The sequence below is a fragment of the Triticum aestivum genome, chromosome 2D (genome assembly GCF_018294505.1).
Source record: "Triticum aestivum cultivar Chinese Spring chromosome 2D, IWGSC CS RefSeq v2.1, whole genome shotgun sequence".
NCBI classification, from domain to species: Eukaryota; Viridiplantae; Streptophyta; class Magnoliopsida; order Poales; family Poaceae; genus Triticum; species Triticum aestivum.
The window spans coordinates 252,065,459-252,088,118 of NC_057799.1; positions in this window are offsets into that span (position 1 = coordinate 252,065,459).

A 22,660-nucleotide genomic window follows, 5' to 3' on the forward strand; every position below is an offset into this window, starting at 1 on the left:
CTCTGACCCCGCGCTCGCCGCGGCCAGGCCGCGCCCTGGCCGCGCCCGGTGCCCGCTACGGCAACGCCTAGCTCGCGCCCTGTCGCCAGCCACGCCGCATCGACCGAGCCCGTCCGCGCCCACCCCGCTACCTGACCTCGCCCCGCCGCACCCTACCGCGCGTCCCCTACTGCCTTCACCCGGTCGCGTGCCTGCCAGGGCCTTGCTGCCCGGGGCTGCACCCTGTTTCCCCTCCCTGCACGCCCGTGCGAGACCAGAGCCACGCCGCCGCTCGACTCGGCGCCGCCGTCGCTGCACGCCGCCCACTCCCATCTGTGAACACCGTTGGACGAGTCGCGCTGCGGCCGTTCCAGCAAGCCCACCCGCGCATTGAACGGCCTCCGGCCGACGTGTTGTGCTTGGCGCCGGCGGTTAAACGCCGGTTACATGACGTGGTTTGTTTTAGTTTAGTCACTCATGAACCCCCTCCCCTGTGTAACTGACAGTAGGACCCACTAGTTAGTTAAGTTAACAAAATTTGTTTAAAACTCTGTTTAACTAAATGTCCCACTGACAGGTGGGCCTCTCTGCTAATTAAAACAGATTAAACCTGTAAATAACACTGTTAAAAAATGTGTGTGACTGACAGGTGGTCCCCATCTGTTAGTTGGACTGGTTAAATGTTGACCCAGTCAAAGTTGACTGTGGATGCTGACTGGAACCCCCTCGGGCCCCACTGTCAGCCACATAAGCACCTCTGGGTACACTTTCTGTGTACCCATAGTAACTAAGGATTAATGTATTTTCGAATTAGAATAAATCCAGAATTTATAAAATTAATGAAAACTTTGAAATTAATATCAAATAATCCGTGACTCGGATGGAAAAACTTTGTACATGAAAGTTGCTCAGAACGACGAGACAAATCCGAACACTCGGTCCGTTTACCTGTCAGATGCCTCTAACTATCTGAACATGGAACTTTCCCCCTCCGATCATCTGTCTGACACAGGTCTGGAACCGGGAAAACATTCCCGGTTGACTTCCCCCTTCGCCGGTATCGTGTAGCACCGCGTTAGAACACGTCTAGCTCTGCCTGTTGTCCTGTTATGCACTTGCTTGCTAAGTATTTACTGTTTCTCCCCCCTCTTTTCTTTGGTAGACCCCGTGACGATGCTGATGCCCCTGCGATTGACTACGTCACCGGCGACCCCTCCTTCTCGTCTGAGCAACCTGGCAAGCCCCCCTTTGATCATCCCGATATCGCCCATTCCATTCTCTCATGCTTGCATTAGATTTTGCTACTGTTATTTTTTGCTCCTATTCTGATGCATAGCTTTTGTAACCTGCTTATTGTTACCTACCTGCTTATCCTAAACTGTTTAGTATAGGTTGGTTAGTGATCCATCAGTGACCCCCACCTTGTCCTTGTTGCCCCTGCTTCATCATCGAAGACCCGTTCAACGGGATCGAAGACCAGGCCCCGGCAGCGCACATCACTTTCCCCTTAGTTGCTCGACACTACTGGGTTACTATCGAGTACCGAGGGTGAGACCTCATCAGCACTTCTGATGTTAACCCTGTAGTGTAGCTATTCGGTCGTGCTCATCGAGGGTGATTTCCTCCTTAACCACTTCTGATACGACTCTGTCGTACAACCCCTCAAGTGTGAACCTCGAGGGTAGATCCTCTTACATTCACCTTCATGATTACATCGAGTGGAATTCACCGGGGGTAATTCCTCGGGTTTTCCCCTTGATGTTTGGAGACACGGATACTTGGACTTTACAACTGTTACTTGGAAAGGCGGGTCGACCCTGAGGGGTACCCACGAGTGATGTGGAGATGGGTTGACCTGGAGGGTGCCCGCGAGATAATTACGAGGTGTGGCCGGGCATTCCTAGCCCTTGCCGCAAGTCCTCGAGACGGGGCAACGGGGTCACATATTTCATGAGTCTCTGCTTGTTACGGCGCGTTCCTAATCCACTACGATTTGGATATTTGATCCGAGGGGCCTCAGGCCTGATAGCACTAACCATCACGTGGGCATAGTATGGGCGTTCTGCGTCGTATGCATCAGTCGAAGCTTAATAGACGTCAGCGACTGAGCAGCGCGCGCCGGGTTGGACTGCGTAAGCACCTGCCTTTTTTAAGGAGGTAGCTAGGTCTGCTCACCGGCCGCCCTCGCAACATGTAGGAGTTCCCAGGGCGATGGCCCATGACCCTTGGGGCATAGGTTTAGTCCGGTGTGCTAACCTCTCTATTAAGCCTAGGTCGGTTGCAGTGTATTGTTTGGCCGAGGCCGGGCATGACCCAGGAAAGTGTGTCTGGCCGGAGTTAATCGAGCGTGGTGGGTAAGTTGGTGCACCCCTGCAGGGAAGAAAACATCTATCGATAGTCTGTCATACGGTAACGGACACTTGGAGTTGTATCCCGATCGATACAACTAGAACTGGATACTTGTGATGAGAATTTGATATTGATGAGAACTGGATAGTATGGCTCTGGGATTGCTTTCTCGCAGGGAGTCGATAAAGGATCTCTGGCCGAGGTTGATAACACTTCTACTACTTTATTTTATGCTACTCTACTCCCTCCTCTTGCTGGAAGATGGTGGTTTCCAGAAGATGCTAATCTTCGATAGGCTAGGCTTTCCCTTCTCTTCTGGCATTCTGCAGTCTAGTCCACAGATACAACCCTTTTCATTGATACCGATGCATATCTAGTGTAGATCCTTGCTTGCGAGTACTTTGGATGAGTACTCACGGTTGCTTTGCTCCCCCTTTCCCCCTTTCTTCTTCTTTCCGGTTGATGCAACCAGATGTCGGAGCCCAGGAGCCAGATGCCACCGCCGATGCCTACTTCTACATGGGGACCGCCGACGACCAGGAGTAGTTAGGAGGCTCCCAGGCAGGAGGCCTTGCCTTTTTGATCGTAGATGCTTTTCTGCTGGCCTTCTTAAGGCAAACTTGTCTAACTTATGTCTGTACTCAGATATTGTTGCTTCCGCTGACTCTTGTAATATAAAGCTTGTATTATTTTAATTTGTGTCTAGAGTTGTGTTGTGATATCTTCCCGTGAGTCCTTGATCTTGATCGTACACATTTGCGTGTATGATTGAATCGAGGGCGTCACAGGGAGGGACGTCGGTTTGCTCTCAACTGCGGTCCCATAAGCGAGCGAAAATGCAAGACGAGCGTGTTCCATTCGGTGAGCGACATGGAGGGTCTAGCATGCCGGGGTGCAACGCGAACGCGACAAGAACGATTTACAATCAAAACCAATTGACCGGACGTCACCGGAACCACTATTCACACCAGAACCTTCGCTGCTCGGCCTACGCCAGCCATTGCCCCAAAACCACACCTTATTTCCAACCCATTTCCCCACCTTTCGATCCCCTAGCCCGCATCAAGCGTCCCCTAGTTCACCGAAAAGACATGGTGCGCCGCAAGATCACGTACTACAAGATGCTGACGCCGGAGCGCCACGCAGAAATTGCGGCAGCGGTCAATGCCACATACCTCCGTTCCCAAGCTCGCTTTGCGGCGGGCCAATCCCCCAGTTCTCTGGAGCCAAGCTACGAGGAGGAGGAAGCCAATCCAATGTTCATGGCGGAGGTCACGGCGCAGAAGGCCCCCGATGTGTATGAGACGATGGACGTCGACTTCGTGCCGGCGTTCGGGTCCCCCATGGTGCAGGCGGACCGGAGGTTCAACCTGGCAATACTAAAGGAGGACTGCGAGGCAGAGGCTCAACTCGACACGGACCACGTGCATGCCGCTGCCATCGAGGCTCTCCTGCACGCGGAACCGGATGTCGTGGATGTGAACCGGGCGGCGGAGGCTCAACTTGACGCAGAGCGCACGGATGCCGCTGCCATCGAGGCCCTCCTGCAGGCGGAACCGGATGTCCTGGACTTGAACCGGGCCGCGGAGGCTCAACTCGACGCGGAGCGCGCGGATGCCTCTACCATCGAGGCCCTCCTGCAAGCAGAACCGGACGTTCTGGACTTGAACCGGGCGGCGGAGGCTCAACTCGACGTGGAGCGCGCGGATGCCGCTGCCATCGAGGCCCTCCTGCAGGCGGAACCGGACGTCCTGGACTTGAACTGGGCGGTGCTCTCGTCTGTGCAAAGCGCCCGCACGCTCCGCGTGAACGAGTAGCTGGAGGCCGAGGACAACCACGGTGCGGAGACACACATCGGCAGCTATGGCTGGTTCGCGCCGGCAGCCATAGACGACGAGGCTGTCCCGTTCTGCGAGCAGTGATAGTTTTTCTTTATGTTGTTGTTTTTAGGGATCTTTTGCCGTGTAAAAACATATATTTATGCAAATCGCCTGACTTTCATCATTTGGGTCAGTCGACCATTTCAGGCGGTTGGATGAATATCCTACGTCTCCTAACCCTTCTTCCTCACCTCTTCTTCTTCCCCAACAGACCACCGCACGGGTCATACGGATCTTCCCCAACATGCGGTTGGATAAACATATTGTATGTGTCAGCGGTAGGATGGCTGAGTTTGGTTTGATCACATGCGGTAGCACGTGTCACTGAGGGTGCGTTCCCTTGGTCGGGTTTGCGGCGTGCAGGAGCGACTGTGTGAGGGTGCGGTGTGACTGCGGCGTGCAGGAGCGACTGTGTGAGGGTGCGATGCGACCGCGACAGCTGTGCGCAAGTGTACCTCCTTTTCATTTTGAAAACTTTAGACAAGCTTCAGAAAAATGTGTGGCGAAGTATGGCAATGCAAGGCCTAGACCCAAACAGGATACAAGTACGCACGTAGGAGTACTAGTGTTAAAAAAGAAAGGCGGGGTTTTCCTTCACGGGATTAATCGATACAAATCCTCGTTTGACGTGTCAATTAATGCGTATTTTTTTCTCAAAAGCCCAAAGAGCTAACCATCTCACTCCTCATCGCTTGAGTAATGCAGCGCCATGCAAACCAACCTTCTCACTTCCGCATGCATGAAAGGGTATATTAATGTCCTTGGTTGCTAGTATGAGGCAAACCCCATCAATTTTGCCTCGATTAGTGTTAGTGGCCTTTTGCAAATTGTAATTTTGATATACTGGCCTTGTGTACAAAAAAATGGAGGCAGTAACTATTTGACTTCCATCCCCGTTGCGGTGACGTCGACGATATCTCGAACGTTGTGGTTTGGCGAAGTGCGTTCAACGGAGAACACCATTGAGGGAGACCACGGTAATTCATTCGCAAGTGTCGCCTGCAAGCCGAGACAACCACATTATTTGGATCCAGGAAGTCCGTTGAACCAAAGAACACGTAAATGTACTAGTACTAGTACACAATAGCGTCGTCCGTCCAGCTTAGTGCGGTGAGGTGGTTTCTCAAAGAAGACGATGGAGAAGCAGAGTCAGCGAAGAGTGAAATGATGGTTGCCTCGTCCGTGCTTTGTGATTTGACGCCTCACTGCTTTGTGATTTATGATAGAAGGGATAGGGGAGTAGACTCTATGCTCTATACTGTACATGCGTCCAAGCACGGGAGAAAGAGGAGAGACGTTGCATTTTTCTATTCCTTCAATCAATCAATCAATCAATCAGGGAGCTTCGGTTCCATCTTTTTGGCTTTGGCAGCACCATCCACAATGGTTCCCATCGATGCCAAAAGCTATTCTCACATTTGGCTACACATTGTGGATGCCCTTAACCATACCACTTGGTTTTGCTCCTGTGCGCTATCTATACAAATCTCAATTATATTGATCTAAAAAATTATAGAATCAAGATTAGTAAAAAGGAGGTGATTTTGCCACGCGGATGGCAGGGGAGTTTTCTTATTTTTAAAGGACGCTGGCCTGGTGGTTTGATAACATGTGGTCCCACGTGTTAGTGCTTTACCAAGCCGATCCGCGTCCCACATGAGGCAGAACAACAGCAGAAGCAACACGTGGTTAACTTGAAGAAGATGAGGTAGAAGCGGATTCAGAACGAGTGAAATGATGGTTGCTTCGTCCCTCCAACTTCTTTTTTTAGCATTATTACTTCGTCCCTCCAACTTAACTGCGGGAAAGGTGCAACTTTGTGATTTGAAGCCTCATTGCTCATTACTATGCCGGCGCCATGACTGGGGTGCTTCAGCCTTGCTGCTCTGCACTGTATTTCGGTATGGCACGTGGACCCGATAGCTTGATGTCCCACATGTCGGCGAAAGGGACTAGAACATTTATGAAAGCGAGCGCTCCACTCTTACGACGGAGGAGTACACGACACGGCGGCCGAGTGAACTATTACTTGTACTGTATAGTACTATAGTTTTGCGGTTTCGCACGATCCATCGATACAAACCCGATTAAACAGGAAAGGGCGGGATTTTTCCCGCGCGGTAGATGATACTGGTCATACATTTCAAAGGCAATTTGAATGTATGCAAACTGAATAATTAAGTAACAATATGATATCTAGTAAAACTAAAAACACATATGATTGTGTTAGAGTGTAGTAGTAGTGTTGTATTGCATAGTTGTTAGATGTAACATGCGAGCACGTGTAGAGATGTAGTTTGGGAGAGCCTACAGAGAGAAAAGCATAATACGGTCACCGAACTTCAGAATACGCTCATTACGGTCACTATATACGTTTTGCGGTGATTATAAGGTCACTTGCTCACCGTTCAGCATTGGATTGCACTCTGTTGACCGGCCAAATAGTCTCCGTGGCACCATGTTGACTAGTTAAATTCACCACGTTCCTTGTGGGTCCCACCTGTTAGTTCGCATAGGAAAAAGGTCAGATAAACACAAATTTACGCAGGCATGACAAGACTCCAACCCATGCGTGGGAACCACCTGGTTGTGTATGTGTCTGCCAGGGCCTGATGTGTGCGCATGCACGTCTAGGTTGAGCACTTGAGCGTGAGAGTGTATGTTGGTCATGTGGTGTGTGCATGCGTGCGTGCGTGTGTGCGTGTGAGTGTTGCGTGCGTGCGTGGCTGCGTGTGTACGTGTGAGTGTTGCGTGCGTGCGTGGCTGCATGTGTTCGTGTGAGTGTTGCGTGCATGCAGTTCGTGTGCATGCGTGAGTGTGTGTATAATCACCACACCAGCTCCTGTGTGTTAAAACAAATGGCTCAGCATACCAATACAAGGCCACCTTGTCCGCTGTGCCCGCGGTCATGACTTCGAACCACCATCCAAAATTTTTTTGTCGTCTGTTTTCATTCTTACTAGCAAGATGCCCGTGCGTTGCACGTAACATCAAGATGCATTTGTATGACTAGTTTATCTTGTGAGAGAAAAGGATGGACGAGGGAAGGCCTTGTTTGCAAATGTGGAGAGGTGTGTGGGTACCTTTTTGCAAAATTGCCATAGTTTCATTCCTATCCATCAGATATTAATCGGACGGCCTATATTGCAAGATGGCAGGCACACCATCATCACCAACTCTGTTTTTTATAAGAGTGTAGAGTAGATACACGCCGACAGGTGGGCCCAATGGTAGTGAGATAATGTGATGCAACACTAGAGGTGCCACGTGGAGCATTTAACTGGTCAACTAGTCATGTCGAGCAAATATAGAGCTGTACGGTGAGCCCGTGACTGTATAATAACCAGAAAATGTAAATGGTGACCGTAATGAGTGGATTCTGAAGTCCAATGTACGTATCGTGCTTCTCTTCAAATACCATGATCGTCACTATATATATCGCGAGAGAAAGATGAAACATGCGTGAATGTGCTGGGGGCGTACTTTTAGAGGACCTGGAGATAGTTTGTGTGCAAACGTGAAAGGGGCGTAGAGGGGGTGTATGAGATGGTGAGAGAGATGCTCTTCGGATCTCTTTATTATGACTAACTTTCTATATAGTATAAAAATATAAAAATTCACGGTGCGGAATAAATATCACTGTGGGCACCATGCAATGCAAATTAACATTCATACTCCTCCATATAACTTTGTAATGTTTTATATATGTAGAAATTCTAAAATAATTTTTTGGCCACACTTTATTCAAAAGGAATGTTGTATGCGAAATAAACGTGAAGAGAGGGCTTTTTAGATCAATGGGCTACGTGATGTAACATGTGTGAATGTGTAGTTGATGTATTTGGCAGGGACTAGAGAGGTATGTGTGTGTATTACGTACTTAAGAGAGGCATGGATAGAGGGGCCGGCGGGGGGAGGGGGGCGTGGGAGAGAAAGCACGAGAAATGAGAGAGTTCTAGAGAGAGAGACGAATATGATGTCACGGCGAGAGATGCCCTTGAGTGTGTATATGCAAGGGGGGAGGGGATAGAGGCACGAGGAGATTTTTTTGTGTGGTGTCTGTGTTGGCATGTGTGGGTGTGAGAAGATAACAAGACCTGGGGCAGAGGGTGTGTCACCGCGTGAGGTCCGGTGGGCCGAGGTTAGGCCCTTGGTTCGGTTCCGTCCTGCACCACATTGGTCGGCCCGTGACGCATTCAGGGAGACCCATGGATGACTAGTCATACAAGACAAAGATAGCAGAATCATGAAGGACTATGTGTCCACTGACAAAGCCATCTAGGATTTGTAACCCTAGGTCCTCGGAGTAAGGTAACCCCTTATCTCTGATATTACTATTCATCCAACCAAACTTTAAGGGGCATCCTACAGAATGCTCTACTAGAATCATACTCGTCGATTAGGAAGAGAGGTGTGAGACAATGCGTGAGAGACAGTCCTAAAGATAATGTGCGTACGGGAGACACGTAGGCAGGTCTATGTATATAGAAAGGGTCGATGGGGATTGTGCGTGTGTATGCTTGTGAGAGGAACAGTGCTTGTGATAAAGGTTAGTGAAAACAGTCGTAAATGGTTATGAGAGGGAGTGAGGGTTATATCGAGAGCATGTCTGCGAGAAAGACACCTCAGGAGAGTGTGTGAGCATGTGTGAGAGACCACCGATGGAGAGTGAAACTACACGTAAAAGATTGATGTACACATTGATTAAAAATATAAATTGTATCCAAATATTAGGATGGGATCATGATACTTGCAATTCGTGTAAGGAACGGTCATTGATCCATCAGACATCTAGATTCTATCGAATTTGAGCATGTTTATGTTATTATTCGACATAATTGATCCACATAGTTAGTATTTTGAACTCCAGACAATGCATCGCTTTAGCAATCGAATATAAACGTGAGTATAGTTCATGTTGTGTGTGTAAAGCACATTATACATATGAAAGTTACACAATGAACATTATAAATAGATAGCTATGAACTAGCATACATTTGAATTCAACTTAAGGTGGTTTAAAAAATTCGAATTCAACATGAAGTCCATTCAATTATTTGAGTTCGATATCATGGCATTTGTAAATCATACCTAAATTATGGGGGCACCAATCTTTGCTCTGCTTTTATACATAATAGCATATATAGTTTTGTACAAAATAGATTCAAATTTAGCTCCTCCATTCCAAAATAATCATAGTTATAGGATTTTCAAGTGTCAAAATTTCAAAAAGAAGCGGATAATTTAATGAGGTTTTCAAACATACAAGGTCAAATTTAACGTTGTCTATTTAGGTTAATCCTCAAAGTTCAAGAGTACTCTAAACGTGAATGCTTCTGTTTCAAAATTTCGAACGAAGCGCCAAAAGAGCCTCTACTCGCCCGAAACCGCGCGAGACCAATGTTTGGTAGTAGAAGGAAATTACTTTTCTAATTCCGACCCGTGAAACCTACCGGCCTGACATCCAAAGGTCTAAACCGGGGTAGGTTTGTAGCTTCATGTAGACGCCACGCAACTGCCTCCGAAAAAACATTCATACACAATGGCCGCCTAAGCACACATGCGCGCGGCCGAAATTGCTCCCGCCCACTATTTGGGACACCTGGGTTTACCATCCTACCCCCGACCCGCAGTAGGTCCAAAATTTAAGAGGGGGGCAAAGTTTATACTTTCCCCAAATTTCAAACAAGCGCGTCCCATCTGTTCAAAAATCTAAAAACAAGCGTGTCCCAGACCAAAACATGGTTCTCCCTTAGCTCCCCCCCCCCGCCCGATTCCCCATTCGTACTCTGTGGGTGCCAAAACTACCTCTACACCAGCCGCGAAACCCCGGCGTCCTCCATCCGCCACCCCATCCCACCCATCAAACGCCGCCCTCCTTCGTCACGCGGGAGCCGATACCCCGATGTCGTCGTCCACCGCAACCTCAACCGCAACGCCCTCCACGGCTAGTAGTTGAAGCCGAGCCCGAGCTGTCCATACCCGAGCCAGTTCAACAGCGCCATCTTGCGCCTCACCGCTGCCGCTCCAACTTCGCCATCATCCACCGCACCGGAGCTGTTCCTGCTACACCGTCCTTCGTCGCCTCGGACCTGGTTCCCTTCCGCTGACATACGGCCACGGCAACACAGTCAACAATTTGGCCATGGGTTCGTCCAAGGCTACACCCTCCTCCAAAACATCGGTTCCCCCGGCAAAAAGAAGAAAATCGCCGCGACATATGGAGGACACAACACTGGCAACCGGAAATGGTACTCCTCTTCCCTTATTCGTGCAAATCTTACATGTCTGCTTGCACGGTATTCATCCCACAGAAGACAATAGTTGACCACTTCTTCTTGATACTAGATATTCCTAGTAACTCGCGATGCACAAGGTTTCTCCTCATATACTATTTCACCTTAGCTAGAGGTCCGTCGCCCCCCTGGATTTCAATTCCTGATTAGTTGATTCCCAATTAACGGAAGCATTCCCCGGCGTAACAGGCGCTAGTCCGCCTATTACGCCGGGGAAGTAGCGCCTCGGTGTTTATCTCAGGGGCATGTGGGGCCTAGAGCTGCTGGTGCCCGATCTGGAGGTCGGCTGGGATTAAAGGGATGGCCGGGGGGCGCTGCCAAGCACGACGGTGGTGTGAGGTCGAGGGGAGGGCGGGGCGGCGGAGGCAGGGGTCTGGGCTGGTGGTTCGAGAAAGATCGTCAACAGTGACTGGCGGGAGGTAGACGAAGGCCATCTGCCCGTTCCTTATAGATCGGACGGTTCATAAAAAAAATCGACTGACCTATTTATTTTCGGTCGACTATTATTTTGATAGGACCACATGTGGTGGTGTGCTGGAGGAGTACCTACATTTCCCAGCCATCCCTGTGCTCGTATATTACAAAATCATACGGAGTAGAATCTAATTTTGCTTGCCATGCAATGATGTAGAGCTATCATATGTCTCCTGTCATTTATTTTTCAGCCACCTGCTATCTGCTACTTTTACAGTGCACTAGTTCTGCACACACTTCACCCATACTCTCACTATTGTGTTTTTATGCAAGGGTATTTAAGACTCTGCCTTAACAGAAGCAGAAAAGAAAAGAGAGAAGTCGCTCCAGCTTCGTACGCGGCTAGGCCAGACACGTTTCAGCACTTTAAAGGGTGTAGTGTCAGCAGATGGAGACGGTAAACGTAGCTCTGGAGTTGATGATCTTGCTCGCAATGAACCACCATCCCAGGTGCCTGCTTTAACTTCACGGTGTCATATGTGGTTGCATGTTGCATATGGTGTCTAGCTTGTATTCGAAAGGCCGAAGTTGGTCTTTATTAAGATAAAGGAAAGATATTTTTTTACATGAACCACCATCCCGGGAGCACCAGAAGACAAATAGCTAGTCAGGGCACTGGCCGAGCCAGTGACAAGCCCAGCACAGACATGCATCACCTGGAAGCCAACTAAAAAGCCACGATGGTGGCGAAGCAGCCCGCCTCCCACGAGGCTCTCAGGTCCTCGATGATCATGCTCACCACTCCAGCCGGATGTCTAGCTTGTATTGCTTTCAATTTGGTCAAATTGCATCTGCTTAGCTTACACATTATACCTTTGAATATGACACGCCTTCCTGTTTTTGGTACATACTAGTACATTTGTCTATTAACCATGTTCTTACATCAAACTAATGTTCTTGTGTATCCCTCATCAATCACTTATGATGAGACAGTCACCCCAGTGGGTTACTATGAGAAAAGATCCTCTTTTAAAGAATGCAGTGTCAGCCTCCCCACATGATTCTCAAGAAACATCAAGGCTAGATGAAGATAGTGAACGTAGCTCTGTAGTTGATGACCGCATTTCCCCTACACCAGCATCGCATGTGCTTTCTCTAACTTGGCAGCATGATATGTGGTTGCATGTTGCATATGGTGTCTAGACTGTAAGTCTTCCAATCTGGTTAAATTGCATGTGCTATTCTGCTTAGTTTATACATTATACCTGTTAATGTGACATGCCTTCCTATTTTTAGTACATAGTACATCTGTGTATTAAGCATGTACTATTGTTTTTTATATCCCGCATGAATCAATATGACGAGACACCTTTAGTATATGCAGTGTAATATTAGTTGCATCTTTCATATGATTTATAGCATGCGCTGCTTCTAATTTATTGAAACGCCATCTATGATGGGACGCTTTTAACTTGCCAGAGTCATATTGGTTGCATCTTTCATGTGGTGTCTATATTACATTGCTTCTTATTTGTTGAAATGGCTTCTGCTTAGTTTACACAAACAGTTCTGAATATGCCATGTCGTCCTGTTTTTCGTACATATTCCATCCTAGTATCATGTGTTTGCCTTACATCAAAGTAGTGATTGTCAGTACCATGCACGAATGAGTTCTGAAGAGTGAATTTTCTTGCTTTTTCTTGTCGGTTTTACTTGATAATTCAAAATCAATAAAGCGGAAGGAAAGTAGCAAGGCAGCGGATAAAGGTGCTCCTTCCAAATGGAGGGCCTCTACAGATTCTACTCCGCCACCCCCAAAGAAGATTTGCAAGACAAAACATGCATAAACACTCAACGTAGCTGGGTTGATGATGAGCACGTCTCCCCTAGTGCACCACCACAGGTGCTCCCTCTAACTTCGCACTGTTATATGTGGTTGCATGTTATGTATGATGTCTAGCTTGTATTGCTTCTAATTTTGTTGAATTCCATCTGCTTACTTTACACATTATACTTGTGAATAAGACACGTGTTCCTGTTTCTAGAGCATACAATATCTGCCTATCACACCATGTTCTTACATCAAAGTACTACTGTTGTGTAACCTGCAACAATCACTTATCATAAGACACGTTTGACTTGGGAGTGTGATATAGGTTACATCTCGCATTCTTTTCTAGCTTGTACTACTTCTAATTTGTTGAAATGGCACTTATGACGAGACAGTTTTAATTTGGCAGAGTGATATTCGTTGCATCTTTCATATGGTGTCTAGCTTTCATTGCTTCTAATTTGTTGAAATGCCTTCTCCTTAGTTTACACATCATAAGCTGTGAATATGCAATGTTGTGAATATGCAATGGCACTAATGAGGAGAGACCTTTAACCTGGTAGTGTGATGTTGTTTGCATATTGCATATGATTTATTTCTTGTACTGCTTCACATTTGTTTAAACGCCAATTATGACGAGACACTGTTAACTTGGCAGCGCGATATTTGTAGCATCTTTCATATGGTGTCTACCTTCCATTGCATTGCTTCTAATTTAGTGAAATGTCTTCTGCTTAGTTTACACATCATAGTTCTGGTTATCTCATGCCGTCCTGTTATTCGTACATATTACATCCTCCTATCATGTGGTTGTCTAACATCAAAGTTCAGTTCATCTGTATCACACATCAATTTGTTCTGAAGAACTAAATTGTTATTCCTTTTTCTTGTCGGCTTGGCTTAACATGGCACAGAGAAAGAGGAAGGAACACAAAATGACAGGGAAGGGGAAGCAGAAGAATCCTGCAGATTCTGCTGGTACTGATGGTGCAATAGAAGGTCAAAGTCCAGCGGAAAATTGTACAAACGGGGTATCCCATGCTACACGAGCTGCAGAACAAGCCAAACAAAAACCAATAGCTGCCACCAAACAAGTAGAGACAGACCTAGTTGTTGCAACATCTTCCACAGTACCACCAGTTGCACGAGTTACTCGTTTGTCAACTCAGCTAGCAGCACGTTCCCAAGCTCCCTTGCGACCTGACACCACTTCCGAAGCACTCTTGACACAGGACGAGTTGGCAAGACCAGATGAGCTTTGTGAGCTTCAACAGCAAGAAGGTAGTTGCTGGAGTCAAGTTACAGTTGCATGCTTCTTTATATGTAGTCTCACAATTTGATGTACACTAACACTTCCTATGTTCGTTGTTGGACTAGCACCTAGGCGCAAGAGGAAACAAACATCAGGGATAATGCTCGATAGGTTAACTAAATCTAGAGGAGGAAGAATGGAGATCTGTTTTGAGGCAGGTTTAAAAAGGCCACGTGATGCTACAGAGTCAGCCAAGTTAGTATCAGAGGCAGCGGTTGCCGTTAGGTGTCATGTACGTATCCTCCCAACATGGATTCAGTACAGGAATGACAAAGACGAAACCCAGTTCAACACCTTCCTCGACCATTTATCTGTAAGTATGGTTATGTATGGAAACTAGTAATATCGTCTTGCTCTGTCCCATACTTTCTAGGTTGCTGATAATGAGACTCCCATAATTTTCAACAGATGAGGTTCAAGTTCAATAGCCAAGATGATGCAACCAGACAAGCTTGCACCCATGTTTTCAAGTCTGCTCTGCGACAGTATCGGTGTAACTTGAGGAAAACTCACTTTGAAGGCAAGGCTAACAGTGAACTTGCCCAAACATCTCCAGTGGAAAATATATCGAATGAAGACTGGAGAGGCCTCATTAAACACTGGTCTGATCCAAAGTATCAGGTACATTATATATATGTGATCAGATCACATGTTGAAGCCCTATTTATGCATGTGCCTCACAAATCTATCTTCTTGTAGGTGAACTGTTCAAAGAACAAGGCCAACCGTACGAAAGTGAAATTCCAACAGACAACAAGATCTCGTAGATATATTGCACACTACGAGGCTCTTGTAATTAGCTGTTGTTTCACTCTTTTCGTTGTACCATATTATCAGATCCATATTGACTTGTTCCAAATGCAGATGAAAGCCCGCAAGGACCAAAAAGTAGGTGAACCAAATGTTGTGAAAATCTTCAAGGACTGTCACACCAGCAAGACGAAGGGCATGACTACACCAGTCAAAGTTGTTGCTGTAAGTCCTTAATCCTCGTGCCTTTTAAGTACTACTTACTCTGACTTGTGCATTGAACTGCATGGTTTGCAACCAATGTCACTCTTTTCAATTTTATACACAATTGTCTTAGCGTATCATTGCACCTTACAAGGTTTAAAAGAGAGGAGTGATGTTCCTTTGATCTTGATCTATAATCTAGTTCCGTGCTGGACTTTGCCCACACAATGTTACAATTGCATGTTTGTCTGTTCTCAGTTGTTTTGTGATATGAATGATGTCATACTATGCTTACCGTATTATAAACTTTGCCTCTTTATCCTTAGCTATCAATACAATGTGAAGAAATAGACAATACATTAGCCATGGTACATGGTCATATGTTTGGAACCTGGTTTTATTATGTACTATGCAGTAAAATACAACTAATATTTTACATGGGTTCACCGAAATAAGTTCTGTATATAGACCAACGCTATTTTGTTTGGTTTTGCTGCCTCCTTAATATCTTCTGTTCTGGTACTACTAATGTAAAAACTCAACTTTTCAGCAAGCTATGGAAAAAATGGTGGAACCTCCACCTTTTAAAGGTGGCGAGGCAACTATAACCGCAATGTTAGCTCTTGCTGCAGTGGGTCAGTACGTGTCCACTAACAGTGCCAAAAGCATGTTCCTGTGTAATACTGGGTTGGTTGTTAAGGCAATCTCATCCAAACTGCCTCATGATCAAGATATGCAAGCTCAAAACTATGTTATATCTGTGCTCTAGACACAAGTCCATTCCCTAACAGAGACCCTTTGTGAAACAAGGACAGACATTGTTCGACGTCGTCAAGATATGCATGGTTTTGAAACCAGACTATCAGACATTTGCTATGTTGTTCAGGTGCCTAGGAGAAATGAAGGCGAAGGTTATGGTGCTCCATCGGACAATACAACATGAAAACATAACAGTCAGGTCAAATGAACTGAGCTTCTGAACTTCTGGTGGTGCATTTATCTACCAGACTTTTAACTTTTATGCCAACCTACCTTTTGTTTTATAGTTGTAATTTGTTTTGTTGCGATACAAAATTTGTTCTTAACGTGCAGCCACCGGCTAAAGAAAACAACAAGCCATTTTTGTATAGTGTAGGGTGTTCCCTATATTTGCACTGGTGGCGACCTTTGATGCCTAGTGGATGTAATCCGTGCAATCGCCTTAGTAGCCTAGCGTTAGTTTCGGGCTTATTTATTCCCTAGTATTCTTTTTCCCTGGTTTGCTAGTGGCGGCAACAACCATGGGCCATATACGGACCATGGTAACCTTGACCCTGCTACAGGACGTAGGATCCATGGGCCTCCTACGGGCCATCGGATAAATGGGCCTCCAACGGGCCGTAGAATCGGTGGGCCTCGGGCCGTCGGATAAATGGGTCTACATGGGCCATAAACGGGCGTAATTGGTATCGGCGCAGCATAGTAACGGGCTGTTAACAGGCCGGAGGAAAACAAAGGCTTAATTCTGTCACAAGCATAACGGGTCATTAATGGGCCAGAATATAGGACGGGCTGGAAACGGTGCAACGGGTTAACAGACCACAAACGGGCCGACTCTTGCCATGGGCCGAATTTGGCCCATTAGGGGAACAGGCCAGTAACGGGCTAGAAGTAATCGAGGGCTGGAAAGGATCCCAAGAACGTATGGGCCGTCAGTAGGCCGAAAGCTAACACGGCCTGGAAACGGCCCATGTGAATCATGGGCCGTTAATGGGTACAAAGAAATTTACTGTTCATTATGGGCTAGAGTCACCGTGGGCCTCTAAAGGGCCTAAAGATACGAAAGGCCTCATATGGGCCGAAAGACGTCGTGGGCCATACATGGGCCGAAAGTGAAACGGGCTGGTGTTATATTCGACAGCCCACATGACGTTATTGGGCCGATTTTGGGTAGGCCCTAACGGGCTGTGAGTTACTGGGTCGTAAAATGGGCTATTTGCGAAGAGACTGTTAATAGGCTTTTCATGGGCCAGCCCGCTAACTTTTGACCAAGTCAAACAGGCTGGCCTTTGTAAGCTAAATGGGCCAGTGGTGGGCCGTTGCTGTCACATCCCTTGTTCTGGTAATGCCTAGTGCTAGCATCTAGTGTTGCATCATGTTTACTTTTCACAGAAAGTTGAAATGGGGATTATAGAACCCCCAGCACCCCCCTAAAACCAACTAGGGTTTACTAAAATTATCTTCAATGAACCTGAAATGCCCTTCTAAAATGTTCATCATCTTTGCCTTGGTCTTAAACCTCTGACAAAAATGGTGCACATATTTCTAGGACATCATAGGGTCACTGAATTAAATCATACTCTATTTGCATTTGGGCATTTAAATGCTATAAAATATTTTAAATGTCCAAATAATCCTAAACTAAAATGTTCCATGTTGGTTATATGCTAAACAGTGGGCATGAGCAGTTTGGTGATTTTTGAAAGTGCCTAAGAATTTTTAGAAAAGCCACAAACCTGCAGAAATAAAAAAACAAAACAGAAAATAAAAGGAAAAGCACTTACCTGGCCAACTTACCTGGCAGGCCCACCTGGCGGCCCAGCACTGTGCTGGCCCATGGCCAGTCAGCTGCTTCCTTTCGCCAGGCAGGCAGAGAGGTGAGCGCCGGCGTGCCCGAGCTCGCCACGCCGTCACTTGCTTGCCGCCGAGCTGCTGGACGCGTGGATGAACTCCTGCTCATCGCCCCGACGTCGCCGACACCTCACTCGCCCCCCTGCGCCTCTCCCTCGCTCTCTCCCTACCATGGCTGACGCCACCGCGCCCGCGCCGCCGTAGTTTCCACAGCCACCGTCGTCCTCGCGCCTCCCCGACGTGTTCCCGAGCTTCGCCGCCGTCTGCTTCACCGAGCTAGCCGAGCCCCGAGCGCTCGCCTGCCATGGAGCCACCGCAACAGCCTCGTCTTCGCCGATCGTCGCCGGAGATCCCCCTCGACGCCCTGACCACTCCGGTTCCTTCCCGACCTCGCCGTCTGCACTGCCGTGACCGTGTGAGCCCAGCTACCTCCTCCCCCTTCCCGTTCTCGCTCTCGAGCACCGTAGCGACCGCATGAAGCTTGCCCGCACCCGCCGCCGCCGCCTCTGCTTATCGCGTCGTGGCCACGACCATGTTGGCTCGAAACCGAGCACGCCACCGCACTCACCGCATCCCCAGGAGCCCGTAGTACCACTCCACGCACCTCGCCGTGCCCCCAAGCGACGAGCCCGAGCTTGCCCGAGCTCCGGCGTCCGCCAAGGTCGTCACCGGCGTCGTTTCCGGCGACCCCGAGCTCCACCGCCACCACCAATCAACGCGGCTCACTCCCCGCGTCACTTAGATGCCCTGCGCCGTCCATTTGGTCGCCGGAGGAGGAAACCCGCACCTCTCCGCCGTCCCTGGCCTTGCCGGCGACAAGCCCCGGGTCAACTCCGGCGAGTTTGACCCGGGTTGACCCCAGTTTGACCCCGCTGGGTCAATGACAGGTGGGGCCCTGCCCTGCTGATTAACCTAGGTTAGGACTAACTAAACTTAGTTAGTTTAGTTAACCACTGACACGCGGGACCCACTGGTCAGGTTTGACCTGGACCGTCCCCGTTGACCGCTGACGTCACAGTGATGCAGTGCTGACGCAGTAAATTATTTTCTGGATTTATTCTTATTCAGGAAATTCCAGAAAATAGTGCTAACTTCTAAAAATCATAGAAATTAATCTGTAACTCCAAATGCAAAGTGTTATATATGAAAAATGATCAGAAAAATCCAATCTATCCATCTGTACTGGTTTCATGCATGTTAAAGCAACTTAACCCTGCTGTTTATATCAAAACATGACAAAGCACTATTTAAATTCATAAGATGAGTTTGGGGTTGAACCTTTGGTTCAAAATGGCTCAAACCCATCTGGTTGTAGTTGCATTATCCCAACACACTCATATTGCCATGTCATGATCATGCATCATATTGTTACATTGCATTGATTGTGTTCTTTCTTGTTTGCCGGTATTTGTCCCCTCTCGATAGACGTGTTCCAACGATGAGATCGATGACACCGATGAAGAACTATACTATCTTCAGAAGTGCCAGGCAAGCAAAACCCCCTTGTTCATTCTGATACAATCCCACCCTCTCGCTCCTGCTCTCTTTTACTGCATTAGGACAACATCCATTCATCTGTTACATGCTGCGGTAGCTGAACCCCTTTTCCTCTGCATGACCTGTCATTGCCACAGTAAATAGATGAAACCCACTAGCATGAGTAGGAGTTGTTTGAGCCCTGGTGTGCCTACTCATTCATGCTTGTTTGTCATGCCTGCTACTGCTTAGACTTGAGTCAGGTCTGATTCATCGGGAATGAATTGGAATGGTGATGAACATGTCCTACTGTGTGTGAGCTAAGTGTGTGAACACGATTTGGTAAAGGTAGCGGTGAGAGGCCATGTAGGAGTACACGGTCGGCTGTCTCATTGAAACCGTCCTCAGGAACTGAGTTCTGTGTTTGTGATCCATGAACAGTTACTACCACACATTGGGATCCTTAATTGACTCTCTCGACTTATTAATCGCCTTGATCTCTGTCCAGGAGTTGCAAATAGTTTCTGGTGTTTGTAGGATATGTGTTGGAGGCCGTGGGTAGCACTGACCCTAGGGGTGGGCTATGATGCGGTAGATACACTGTGGCCCGGTGTACCGGGCGCCCGTTTAGTGTCTCGGGTACCCTGCACACATCGTTTGGGACTCTGAGCGAAACCCCGGCCGGATCTCCTCGCGGATGGAACCCGAATAGGCGATAAACCTGGACTAGAGACTTGTGTGGTTAGTCAGGTCATGGCCGACTCCCTCGCCAGTCTTCCGCTTGAAGGTTGCCGAGATACACGACATGTACATGGTGGTAAGTGGCGAGAGCGTGTGTGAAGAAGTACACCCCTGCAGGGTTATAAATGATCTATTCGAATAGCCGTGTCCGCGGTAAAGGACTTCTGGGTTGCCTATAACAGTTCATAGACAAGTGAAAGTGGATACTCTAAAATGCGCAAGATAAGCGTGAGTGCTATGGATAGTGTTCTCGTAGGGAGACGGGAGCGGATCCATAGTGGTGTATTGATATGGTGAATATGTGGACTCGTGTGCGCCACCTCCAAAGAGTTACTTGCAGTCGTAGTTCAGGTTAGCCACTGAGTCAAAGCTGGCTTGCTGCAGTTAAACTCCACCTCCCCCTTTGTTGATACTGATGCATATGTAGTTAGTGCTGATGTAAGTCTTGCTGGGTACATTTGTACTCACGTTTTCTTAATTTATGTTTTGCAGAGAGACTTCAGTCTCGCTAGTAGTTCTGTGTGGACTTCGACATTTAGCTTGATACCTTAGCTACGATCTTGTGCCCTTAGCAGGATCTGGTAGATAGTCAGGCTTCTCAGCCTTTTTCATTTGTAGATGTCTGTACTCAGACATGTTAAGCTTCCGCATGTGTTTGACTTGTATGCTCTGAATGTTGGGTCATGAGACCCATGTTGTAATATCTCGCTCCTCGGAGCCTATTGAATAAATTCTTGAGTTGTAGAGTCATGTTGTATTTACACCTATCGGGCATATTGTGTGTATGATTGAAATGCTTGGTATGTGTGGGATCCGACAACCTAGTTGTCTATCCTTGGTAGCCTCTCTTATGGGGAAATGTAGTCTGGTGTTTCCACTGAGCCATGGTAGTCTGCTATAGCCCGGTTTACCGGAGTCCTGTTAGCCCAGTTGCTACTGCTTCGGAACACTTAGACTGGCCGGCATGTGTCCTTCTTCGATCGTGTGTCTGTCCCTTCGGGGAAATGTCACGTGGTGTCCTTCGGAGTCCTGTTAGCCTGCTACAGTCCGGATTCCCGGAGTCCTAGTAGCCCAGTTACTACAGCTCGAATTCACTCACTGATGACCGACACGTTCGTTGCTGGGTCATGTATGCCTGTCCCTATAAGTTAGCGCCACTTTGGGTTTACGACTAGTCATGTCGGCCCGGGTTCTTTGTCATATGGATGCTACCGACACTATCATATACGTGAGCCAAAAGGCGCAAACGGTCCCGGGCCAGGTAAGGTGGCACCCATGGGAATATCGTGCGTGAGGCCGCAATGTGATATGATGTGTTACATGCTAGATCGGTGTGACTTAGGATCAGGGTCCTGACAGTCGCACATGTTGACATGTCATAGGCGCCTATCTCACCCACTGACGAGCTAACACGTGTTTCCTCCGGCCAATAAAAATTTTACACGTGGAAAATCCCCATTGGTCCGGGCTGTTAACGGGTTATCAGATCCAAAACCGGACCCGATAGCTTAACGGCGACCCGTTACGGTGGATGCCACATGTCGGTCACCCTTGACGAAAGCACTTCTATGACGCGTGATTTATCGTCATGGAAGTGGACACTTCCGTGATGATAATTTTGGTAATGTCATGGAACACTTCTACGACAACATAGGTATGACTATCTTGATTCTATCATAAAATTGTCATGGATGTACATGCATGACAAAAAAGTGACCTACTGTGACAAACACGCACTGGTGCGCGTCGGTGCTATACATACGGTTTTTAACCCCTTTCCACGACGGCATTTGGAACTGTCGCCAAGTGAGTGTGGGCGATAGGGGGGTCCTTCCCACACGACCCAGAAATCGTCGGGGATAGGCCCTCCTGGGACACAGGCTAGGGCCGTGTGCGATCGGGTGAGGCATCGAAACCCAATCATTTCCATAGGTATGTACATCCCACACGGTAATCCGAGAAAAAAAATTCCGTAGGTATGTACATCCCACACGGTGAATCCCAGAAAAACATTTCCGTTCGTATGTATATCACACACAGTCAATCCAAGGAATATGTTTCCGTTCTTATGTACATCCCACACAGTCAATCCAGGGAAAACGTTTCCGTTCGTATGTACATTCCACACAGTTTTATGTGTAGGCTCGTGTGTGAAAGGTGTAACTATCACACACGGTCTGCCTTGGTTAACTGTTTGCTTTTATCAACTATATCACACACGATTTGATGAAGAAAACAGTGTGGCATTGGGCTATCCATCGCAAGCGCTTTTAATGCTAGAACCATTTGCAAAGGTCCATGACACATTTAGCAGGTTTATTAGTTTACAATTAATAATTCCAGTATTACACAAATTCACATTCCATATTGAGCAGTTGTTTGCCAATTTCATATCAGACACATAAATATATTATAACATCACAGTACGGTAGCTACATGAAAACATCACAGTACAACATATTGCTAGTTCAACTTCATAAGAACAATATATTCATTTCCCTAATCGAGATCATCCAGGCTCGTCTTATCCACCTCTGCTTTCAGTTCAGTAAGAACCTGTTTTGCACGGGCTAACTGGGAAAGTGCCTCCTCCTTCGCCAACACCATCTTAGAAAAGTCTGATTTAAAAAATATGAGCTCATTCTCTACCTTCAACTTTTTATCCCGCATCTTCAAATATTCTTCAGCGTTGACAACAGTTTCTCTAAGCCTACGTATGTTCTCTTCCTCATACATGCTCCAAAGCTTCGCTAGGCACATCTTCAAAGACTGTGGCCACTCTTGATCAACCCACTCCAAGTAAGAACTCTTCCGTTCA